The sequence below is a fragment of the Notolabrus celidotus genome, chromosome 18 (genome assembly GCF_009762535.1).
Source record: "Notolabrus celidotus isolate fNotCel1 chromosome 18, fNotCel1.pri, whole genome shotgun sequence".
Lineage (NCBI taxonomy): Eukaryota > Metazoa > Chordata > Actinopteri > Labriformes > Labridae > Notolabrus > Notolabrus celidotus.
In genome coordinates this window covers 31,104,887-31,116,798 of record NC_048289.1, presented here as the reverse complement: position 1 = coordinate 31,116,798, position 11,912 = coordinate 31,104,887, and positions in this window count along the sequence as shown.

Sequence of the window (11,912 nt, the reverse complement as noted above, 5' to 3'; positions counted from 1 at the left end):
GCAGAGGTCGGTTTGACTCCCCACGTCTGCAGATTTGAAGATCTAGTGGATGATTTTTATTTATCATGGATAAGTGCTAGCGCTAGTTAGCATAGCCTTATAGCTACATGTTGGTAGCTGTGTACCAAGACACACGTCGACATACTGACAAATAAAACAACAAGAAACACTAAATCTGTGACCAATCCTTCAGAAAGGTCCTGATGCAGGCGCCTCTCCATCAGGATCAGATTCTGGATCAGATTCAGAGGGTTGAAGTAACGTGATCTCTGAGCAGCCGTGTATATTCAGCCAACATGTAAACATTAGACCAACGTGCTGGACAGCCGAGGTCACACCCACTTCCTGAGGGGGCGTGGTCAGAGAGAAAGCAGACTGTTCTGAGGAGGACTGAAGAAGAGGGTTTTTCATGCAGACCAAAATCTGATTTCAAAGTGTTTTTTTGAGCATAAACTTTAAAGACATGTTTTGGGGACCTCTTAGACCAATATATGTTGATGAAAAAAGCGTGATATGTCACCTTTAAACACTTAAAAACAACTAATGACACCTTGAACTGGATCCTAAAGTTAACAGGCAACCAGTGCAAAGACTCAAGGACAGGACTGATTTGATCACGCCGTTTCTTTCCAGTCAGCAGGCGGGCGGCTGCATTTTGAACGACTTGTAGACGCCGCAATGCTGACTGTTCAAGACCAACAAACAAAGAGTTACAGTAACCTAAGCGTGAAGTAACAAAGGTGTGAATCACTCTCTTGAAATCATTTCTGGGAAGATAAGGCATCACTTCTGCTAATAGTCTTAGCTGAAAGAAGCTTGTTTTAACAATAGAGCTTAACTTCTTGTCAAACTTAAAGTCACTGTCCAAAGTTACACCGAGGTGAACATCTACACTCCAAACGGTGGCTCAGATCACAGTGCAACATCAAAATAAATCAACTTTCCTATTACAATCATCCTTTCAGATTAATACTCACTTTTCATTCATGCACATCCAGCTTCTTAACACTCGTCTGTCACTGCACCAGCTACTCATCACTGCATGGCATCCCTCACTCACAGTCAAACACCAGCCGGGGAAGCCCCTCCCACATTTAAAGTGAAAGCACAACTTAAACAGAACTGAAATCAAACAGGATTTAACATAACTTTGAGGCCTTTTCTACAGGGTCAGTGCTAACTTGCTGGTTCAACAAAAATCTGTAAACAACAAACACAAGAAACCAGATAAACCGACCTCCTCACTCACTTTCCTCAAAGCGAGCTCCTTTAGTTAATGGGGAAAAAAAGCAGGTGGTGTTTTATAATTAAGGATAGCCTCACACAGACATGATCCATTTGTCCTCCATTTCCAAAATAATGAACCTCCCCGAGTACGTTTATAATATCATGCATCGCCAGAGGATCTCAATCAATCAATCAATCAATCTTTATTTGTATGGCACCAAATCACAACAAACGTTATCTCAAGACGCTTTTACAAACAGAGCAGGTCTAGACCACTCTATGTCAAATTATGAACAGAGACCCAAGACCAAGACAGGGTAAGACTCAGTCTGACCCCACCTTAATCCATCATGAGCATTACACATCGCAGTATTTAGCTAGTTACAGTGGTGAGGAAAAACTTCCTTTTGTCATCAGCCATCATGCCTCGACCGAGTTGGGTCTGGAAAGACAGATAGAGAGGAGTAAGAGAGAGAGGTGATAGTGATGAGACGAGTTGTAGAAGCTGTTGCCGTTGGAGTCCAGAACGTCCACAGCAGGAGGACGTCTACGGCAGCTCAGAGGAACCTACGAGACAAGGGAGCTCAGGGACTCCAGAAAGGTCTATGGTTAGTAACTTTAATGGGACAGGAAGAGTTAAAGTAAGTGATGAAGGGGTTGGGGGGGAAGGGGGTGAGCTAGGATCCCAGTGTGTCAGTGCACCAGTTCCCCCATAGCATCTCTATGTTGATTGGCTATCACGACACGAATGGTTCATTTAAGATTTGTGTCATTCGTGTCACCCATTAAGACCTCCCACAGCCGCGTCTTTGTGTTGACTTTACATGGAATTCACTCATGCACATGATTTCATTCCAATGTGGTGTGAACACACAATAACAACACACTCAACTCCTGATACAACGGATTCAAGAAGTGGGATTTCGGGTATGAATTCATTTCGTTTTTAAGGGTGTGAGTAACCAGTTCATGTTCAAGTCTTAGAGTAAAAATTGCCTTGTGAAACAGTTGTTTTTAACACTTTTGTTTTGCCTTTTTAGCAGCCCTTACTCCTAGATTAACTTCTTCAATTTTTTTTTAAATGATTCGTCCATTAGATGGTTGTGTTTCAGCTTAAGGTACAAGCAACAGTAAGACATCTTGGATTTTATCAGCGTCCTTCGAAGATGCAGAATATCTTACGTTGTCTGTTGCATCTTCCTCTCTGTTACCTGTACAGTAGGTGTGGATACACTACTGTCAACTACTCACTGCTGTATGTGAAGAGAGTAGTTTATAGATTGATGTTAACCTTGCATGGCAAAAAAAAAGCATTGTGATGCCTTCAAGGTATCATCTATGTTTCTGAAACATGGGCAGCGCATCCTCAACTCCAAAAATCTTCACCTGCAGCTTCTGACCTGAGAAACAAGATGACGTCAACTCTCCTGTTGCATCCCTAACGTTAGCATCCCACCTGTGCCTGCTCCAGCATTTCTTTCTGCTTCATATTAATGTAACATAGCTTTTCAAACTCTGATGTTGTACCACTCATATTGTTTACCACACTCACATTCCTCTTTTTGGTACACTTTATAACAGCTGGGTGCAAACTTGGGTTGCTCTTCTTAGGTGCATTGTTAATTTAAAGGACCGTTCAGGAGAAGGAGCATTGCAGGCTTTCAACTTAGACTTTCTATCTGGTAGTAATGTAAGGTAGCAGGATTTGTACTGGGTATAATGCAGCTGCGCGTTCTTGCTCTAATGCTCTCTGCTCTTGAAATGATTGGTCATTCATTTACCTAAAACTCTGCAGAAACAACCCGAACTGGACCGCTGGATTGATGAATCTTTATAACTGGCTGAAGGGCTTGAAAGTAAATAAACAGACATTGCTGACATTAATTTATGATGCAGAAGTTTCTTTGTTTTTCCTTTGTGTTTGACTTCTATCAGCTGTCACTAATACAGACTTATGCAAACTTTGTACCCTACCTTAGATGTCAGGTAGTCAGCGTCTGATAGACAAACTGTTAAATATTATTACATCATGTACAGAGGTGTGTTATATGAAGTGTAGAGTTAGCTGTTATTGTAATATTCAGATTAAGGTCTGTGTAGTTTTGACTCAAAGTAATGATAGAGGAGATGTATATTCATGTGGATGGGGAATAGTTTTTATACCGTCTGTGGATCAGGTGTGAGATTGTTTTAAGTGCTGTCTAAAGGTCAAGCGTTAACTTCCTGTCAGCTCTTTTAAAAGTATATTCCCATGAGAACTTGTTACCCATGAGTCTTGTTGTGAGATATCTGTCAGATGTTTTTTATCACTATTGTTCTAGAGTACAAAAATAAATCATCTTCACTCAGCTGTTGTTTTCTGATAAGTTTTGCAATAAACATTAAACCAGTCCGGCCCTTGACTTGCACTGATTTCTTTATTTTGGCCCTCTGTGTATTTGAGTTTGACACCCCTGCTCTATAGAGTTTAAGTCTGGAGATTGACTGGACCAGTCTAAAAGCTTCCACTTCTTACCCCTGATGAACTCCTTTGTTGTTCTTGCAGTGTGTTTGGGGTCATTATCTTGCTGCATGATGAAGGATCTCCCCATCAGTTTGGTTGCATCTTTCTTTAAAGGTGACATATCCTGCAAAATGGACTTTTTAATGGTTCTCTACCTGAAATATGTGTCCCTGTCTACAAACCCCCTGAGAATGAAAAGAATCCATTCTGCCCCTGTTCTGATTTCTCCACCTTTCTGTAAATGTGTGTGAAACCAGCCGTTTCAGTTTTCAGTGTTTTTCATACGTCACAACGCCATCCGGTCTGTAACAGGAAGTCAGAGCTCGGAGCTTGTTCAGCCCATAGACTGTATAAAATACAACTCAACCCCTCCTCCGTTTTTCATTCCCTGCACACATGTGTGCTAACAAGGAGCTTAGGAGGGAGGCATGCTAGTTGTAGGCTGTCTTAATAAACACAAAGGTCGGTTTGACTCCCCACGTCTGCAGATTTGAAGATCTAGTGGATGATTTTTATTTGTCATGGATAAGTGCTAGCGCTAGTTCGCATAGCTACATAGCTACATGTCGTAGCTGTAGCTGTGTACCAAGACACACGTCGACATACTGACAAATAAAACAACAAGAAACACTAAATCTGTGACCAATCGTTCAGAAAAGGTCCCGCTGCCTTTCTGGCAGAGGTCGGTTTGACTCCCCACGTCTGCAGATTTGAAGATCTAGTGGATGATTTTTATTTATCATGGATAAGTGCTAGCGCTAATTAGCATAGCTACATAGCTACATGTTCATAGCTGTAGCTGTAGCTGTAGCTGTGTACCAAGACACACGTCTACATGCTGACAAATAAAACAACAAGAAACACTAAATCTGTGACCAATCGTTCAGAAAAGGTCCCGCTGCCTTTCTGGCAGAGGTCGGTTTTACTCCCCACGTCTGCAGATTTGAAGATCTAGTGGATGATTTTTATTTATCATGGATAAGTGCTAGCGCTAGTTAGCATAGCCACATAGCTACATGTTGGTAGCTGTGTACGAAGACACACGTCGACATACTGATAAATAAAACAACAAGAAACACTAAATCTGTGACCAATCCTTCAGAAAGGTCCTGCTGCAGGCGCCTCTCCGTCAGGATCAGATTCTGGATCAGATTCAGAGGGTTGAAGTAACGCGGGTCTGTGAGCAGCCGTGTATATTCAGCCAACATGTAAACATTAGATCAACGTGCTGGACAGCCGAGGCCACACCCACTTCCTGAGGGGGCGTGGTCAGAGAGAAAACAGAGTGTTCTGAGGAGGACTGAAGAAGAGGGTTTTTCAGGCAGACCAGAATCTGATTTCAAAGTGTTTTTTTGAGCATAAACTTTAAAGACATGTTTTGGGGACCTCTTAGACCAATATATGTTGATGAAAAAAGCGTGATATGTCACCTTTAAATTGGCAGACAAAATGTTTCTGTAGACTGCCGAGTTCATTTTGCTGCTGCTGCCATCATGTGTTACATCATTTTTTTACCTGCTAAAGGTGAAAAAATGTCTTCTAAGTTGTGTATCAGATCCAGATGTAAATACCTGGAAATAAAAGCTGAAATGTTGATCTCTTGTCTCATGTTCATCTTTTGGTGTCAAACCCAAATGTTTCCAGTCTACAGCTAAAATAAGGGAATTGGCCTCACTGTTCCAACACTTTTGGAGGGGACTGTATCTTTGAAATTTGCCGTGTGCCGATCAACAAATGAGCTAAATTGCCGATCAAATGTCATCAATAAGGCAGAGTTGCTTCAAAGAGAACGCCTGAGTCGACACTTTCAATAAAGAGATTTTCAGATGTCTGGTTTCAGACTCCACTTCCTCTGATAACCTGGATCTGTCTGACACGGTTCCTGTTTCCAGTAAGGTCACTTTGAAGTCACTTAACCAGACAGACGAAAACAACCAGACGCTCCTCTGTAACGTGTTGCTGTTTGTTTGCCTCAGGAGGTAATCCCATTAAAGACATTCATCTTCTCATCTTATGTCCAAAATAGATCAATGTGAAGCTCGTGACGTTACTCACACACCGGTCAGGCACGAGACCATGACAGGGTGAGTTTACTGTAATGTGCTCATATCTGATGGTGTGGGTGGAGATTGTAAGAGGGTCACGCGGCAGGCACGCTGACTTGTAATGTGTTGTTGAACGTGGCTTTGTGCTGAAGCTGCTGTTTCATACTTCATCATGCAGAGGTACACATTCATCTGCTGACTCATTAGCATAACTTTCCCCACAAACCTTTCGAGGAGATTTAATGTATAGCCTAAAATTGTGAGCATTGTTTCATCTCCAACCCCAACACGGTAGGTCTCAGCAGATGTGTGTCTAACATGAGTCTGGTCCTGCTGGAGGTTTCTGCCTGTTAAAGGAAGTTTGTCCTTGCTTTGTAACTTCATGTATCATGTTCCTGAACATTACCTGCGATCACATCCACTTCTAGCATTCATTTTACATGAGCTCCATTCAAGAGACCTAAAGTCTCTAAAAGTAGTATGGGAGGTCGAGCCTTCAGCTATCAGGCCCCTCTCCTTTGGACTCATCTACCAGTCAGGGTCCGGGAGGCAGACACCCTCTCTACTTTTAAGAGTAGGCTTCAAACTTTCCTTTTTGATAAAGCTTATAGTTAGAGCTGGATCAGGCTTGGACTAGGTCTTAGTTATGCTGCTATAGGCTTAGACTGACACACTGGGATCCTGTCTTTCCCTCTCTCTGCCTGTCTCTCACTTTAACTCTTCCTGTCCCATTAAAGTTACTAACCATAGACCTTTCTGGAGTCCCTGAGCTCCCTTGTCTCGTATGTTCCTCTGGATCTCTGCCATAGATTCCTTCTTTCTTTCTTTCTTTCTTTCTTTCTTTCTTCTCTTCATGTTTCTTCATCCTTTATGTCTCCTTTTCTCATCCCACCTTTTCCTTCTGTCTTTCCTTCACCATTTATTCTCCTCTTTTTCTTTCTTCTGGTCTCCCTCTCTTCTCTCTTTTCTTAGACCTTTCTGGAGTCCCTGAGCTCCCTTGTCTCGTAGGTTCCTCTTGATATCTGCTGCTGTGGACGTGCCAGACTCCAGCTGCTATAACTATTACTATCCGTCTCCCCACTATCATCTCTCTCTCTCTCTCTTCATCTCCCTCTATCCCTCTCTCCAACACGGTCTCAGCAGATGTGTGTCTAACATGAGTCTGGTCCTGCTGGAGGTTTCTGCCTGTTAAAGGAAGTTTGTCCTTGTCACTGTAACTTGCTAAATGCTGCAAAGTGCTCTGCTCATGGTGGATTAAGATGAGATCAGACTGAGTCCTGTCTGGAAGATGGGACTGGATCTGATCCGGTCTTGATGTTGGGTCTTTGTTAATAATAACAAACTTCCTTTAACAGGCAGAAACCTCCAGCAGGACCAGACTCATGTTAGACACACATCTGCTGAGACCATGTTGGAGAGAGGGATAGAGGGAGATGAAGAGAGAGAGAGATGATAGTGGAGAGACGGATAGTAGTCCACAGCAGCAGGCCATTTACAGCAGAGATCCAGAGGAACCTACGGGACAAGGGAGCTCAGGGACTCCCATATTGTGATGTATTATTTTATGAATTTCTTGCAGCATACTGATTATCAAAGTATCCCTGTGTCCTTATTTGATCAATAACCTGTGCCATCTTTAGCGTATCAAAGCATATCATGAGTCACCTGGAGGATCTGAAGATCCGTCCTCTGCCACAGAAACTATTAATGGATGTTAAGTAGCTCCTCCACACGAGAGGAGACCACAGATGACCCGGATGACCTGGAGCTGCTCATTTTCATGCAACATCACACCGTCTGTTTTCAGCTCGGTCATAAATAAAGGATCAGCAAAGAGCAAGTGTAGAGGCCAAGCCAAAGCTTTAAGCCACTGAGGAGCTGCACCTGGAATACCTATCTGACATGCTGGAGTTCCCGTGCTTAATGAATGGAAAAAAAAAAAAAAACTAGTCCATGCATTTGTTACCTCCAGGTTAGATTACTGTAAATCCCTCTTATCAGGCTGCCCCAATAAGTCTCTAAAGACTCTTCAGCTAGTTCAAAACGCCGCAGCTCGAGTATTGACTAGAACTAGGAAGAGGGAGCACATCTCTCCAGTGTTAGCTTCTCTACACTGACTCCCAATAAAATGTAGAATAGAATTTAAAATCCTTCTTTTAACCTACAAAGCCCTTAAAAATCAGACACCCTCGTATCTTAAAGACCTCATAGTGCCCTATTACCCCTCTAGAACTCTACGCTCCCAACAGGCAGGCTTGCTAGTTGTACCTAAAATCTCTAAAAGTAGTATGGGGGGTAGAACCTTCAGTTATCAGGCCCCTCTCCTTTGGAATCATCTACCAGTCAGGGTCCTGGAGGCAGACACCCCCTCCACTTTTAAGAGTAGGCTTAAAACTTTCCTTTTCTCAAAAGCTTATAGTTAGAGCTGGATCAGGCTTGGACCAGCTTTTGTCATGCTGCTATAGGCCTAGACTGCCGGGGGAACTGGCACACTGACACACTGGGATCCTAGCTCACCCCCTTCCCCCCCAACCCCTTCATCACTTACTTTAACTCTGCCTGTCCCATTAAAGTTACTAACCATAGACCTTTCTGGAGTCCCTGAGCTCCCTTGTCTCGTAGATTCCTCTGAGCTGCCGTAGACGTCCTCCTGCTGCGGACGATCTGGACTCCAGCTGATACGGACGCGCTGGACTCCAGCGGCAACAGCTTCTACGACTCATCTCATCACTATCACCTCTCTCTCTTACTCCCCTCTATCTGTCTTTCCAGACCCAACTCGGTTGAGGCATGATGGCTGTCTAACATGAGTCTGGTCCTGCTGGAGGTTTCTGCCTGTTAAAAGGAAGTTTTTCCTCTCCACTGTAACTAGCTAAATACTGCGATGTGCAATGCTCATGGTGGAATAAGGTGGGGTCAGACTGAGTCTTACCCTGTCTTGGTGTTGGGTCTCTGTTCATAATTTGACATACAGCGGTCTAGACCTCCTATGTTTGTAAAAGCGTCTTGAGATAATGTTTGTTGTGATTTGGCGCTATACAAATAAAGATTGATTGATTGATGAATTCAAGTCCAAGTCATATTTGCCGGCTGAACTCTGGGTCTGCTTATTTTCGTGATATGAGCTCCTAAGTGTCCAAAACATGACATTTCACAGACGAACATACACGATGGACGCTACAGTACATCTACATTTCTGTAGGACTTACTAAATGTCATTAATTCTTCTGCTTGTCAGAGCCCCGTGGTGAGAGCTTTTTAGACTCTGATCCGGACTACAGTCCTGAGCAAAGCCCCTCATGGGGTCAGAGGGGACAGGCCCGAGGTGGAGCGAGAGGGGCAGTCAGTAGAGTCAGGGGAAGCAGAGGCAGGAGACGGGGAGTGAACGCCAGGGAAATGTACGCTCTGCAGGAGGCGGGCAGAACGGCAAGACGGGATTTGATTGGTTTAAAATTTTGGACCCCAAAAACGGTGATTGGTTGGTGTTTTCCCAGGTTTACTCCGGCTGTAGATAGCAGCTTTTTTTTACCTCTTTCTTAAGAACACATTATGTATTGATTACCATCAGGACATAAAGATCATTTTAACCACTATAACAAAAAGTGGATCTAAATCTGAACACCAACCCCAGCTTTAAATAGACAATGACCCCGTATGACCTTAATTACGGACACAGGTCACACACACATTCATTCATGATCTGCCTTTACAGCAAGTCTTCTTTTTCAGTCCATGATGGAGTCATTTTCAGTTATTAGGACTTTCATTTGAAGATTTAAATCCAATGAGGGAAAACAGGGTTTAAAAGGTTACATGCATTAAATAGAAATGACATAATAGAGACATATTCACTCTATTAAGAATTTAAATATGATCACACTCTACCAAGTTAAAATATAGACATGCATTGCATCCAACAGTTGAGCTATCTTTACAGTTACTGCCATAAATACTCTGCTGTGTTTGAATCCTGCACTGAGTTCAGAATCAGCGTCCCACCCTCCTCCCTTTCCTCCTCCTCTGTCAGCTGCCGGCCCACAGCACTACAAAGCTGTGAGTGTGTGTGTGAGTGTGTGTGTGTGCTTATCAGTGTTTAATTCCAGTCTCCAGCTCTCCACCTTGTGGTCCACACGCAGCACTGGCTGCTGCATGCATCGCTCTCTTTATTGCTGGAAATTGGGCATGGAAAGCAAACACACTCAACGTGCACAGTTCACTGACACAGGTGGTTTGGGCTAAATATACGTGCTGCTATAAATAACCAGACCCAGGAAGAAAAGCTCACAGGGGGGGAAAACCGGCAGTTCAAAAGTCCTTTTTGGAAAACTTGTAGCCGCGTGTTAATGTTTAGGATGAATTAGTAAGCAGGGAGAATGATTTAGTCAACGGCTTTACGACAACACGGCTTCAGCCTGACCTAAAATTATAGGGCAACAGATGCATAGTCTAAACATCCAGAGCAACTTGATAGCTCAGTGGAGAAAGACAGTCATATCATAATACAGGCATGTAGGCCTTTATTGAGTGACTCATTCTTTCCAACAGAACACATTTTCCATACCCACATTAAAAAAATAAGATCTATAAAAACAGCAGATATCACTGAAAAGAGGCGGTGAGCAGTTTGCTTTTCAAACTTTAAACAGCAGGTGGTCTCGAACGCTGCACTCCACTCCAGCCTGGGCTTTGAAATAAATTATATCATTGTTTTGACATCGATCTTTGGAAAAACTCACGTTTGTGATGCTTGTTTTTATAAGTTTGCTCATCATGTTTGATGTTGATGTGTTTATTTTGGAAAGTTTGATGGAAATTTGACTTGAGGATTGGACCACCTTTAAAATTTCACCACACATAAATGGTCACATAAATCTCACTAAGCAGTGTTAGTGATTTAACAACATGTAGATAAATGTGTGATGTTTATTTTGGAGTTGTTGAACCCTTTGACCTCCTTCCTCCTGTCTTTATCTCAACACATAATAAGATTCAACACGTCATGGCTTAAAGGTGACATATCACGCTCTTTTTCATCAATATTTATTGGTCTAAGAGGTCCTCAAAACATGTCTTTAGAGTTTATTGCTCCAAAAAACACTTTGAAATCAGATTTTGGTCTGCCTGTAAACGCCTCTTTTTCAGCCCTGCTCAGAACAGGCTGTTTTCTCTCTGACCACGCCCCCTCAGGAAGTGGGTGTGGCCTCGGCTGGTTGATCTAATGTTTACATGTTGGCTGAATATACACGGCTGCTCACAGACCCGCGTTACTTCAACCCTCTGAATCTGATCCAGAATCTGATCCTGATGGAGAGGCGCCTGCAGCAGGACCTTTCTGAACCATTGGTCACAGATTTAGTGTTTCTTGTTGTTTTATTTGTCAGTATGTAGACGTGTGTCTTGGTACACAGCTACCAACATGTAGCTATGTGGCTATGCTAACTAGCGCTAGCACTTTTTCCATGAAAACTAAAAATCCTCCACTAGATCTTCAAATCTGCAGACGTGGGGAGTCAAACCGACCTTTGTGTTTATTAAGACAGCCTACAACTAGCATGCCTCCCTCCTAAGCTCCTTGTTAGCACACATGTGTGCAGGGAATGAAAAACGGAGGAGGGGTTGAGTTGTATTTTATACAGTCTATGGGCTGAACAAGCTCCGAGCTCTGACTTCCTGTTACAGACCGGATGGCGTTGTGACGTATGAAAAAAACACTGAAAACTGAAACGGCTGGTTTCAGCACACATTTACAGAAAGGTGGAGAAATCAGAACAGGGGCAGAATGGAGTCTTTTACTTTTCAGGGGGTTTGTAGACAGGGACACAGATTTCAGGGAGAGAACCATTAAAAAGTCCATTTTGCATGATATCATGCATAGGTCGTCCAAAATGCAGCCGCCCGCCTGCTGACTGGAAAGAAACAGCGGGATCACATCAGTCCTGTCCTTGAGTCTTTGCACTGGTTGCCTGTGAACTTCAGGATCCAGTTCAAGGTCATATTAATTGTTTTTAAGTGTTTAAATGGTCTGGCACCGTCTTATTTATCAGATCTTGTACAGCCTCACTTTGGTCGTCAAACCAGCTGCTCCTGGCAGTACCTCGGTCCAGACGCTCTACTCGAGGGGACACAGTCTTCTCAGT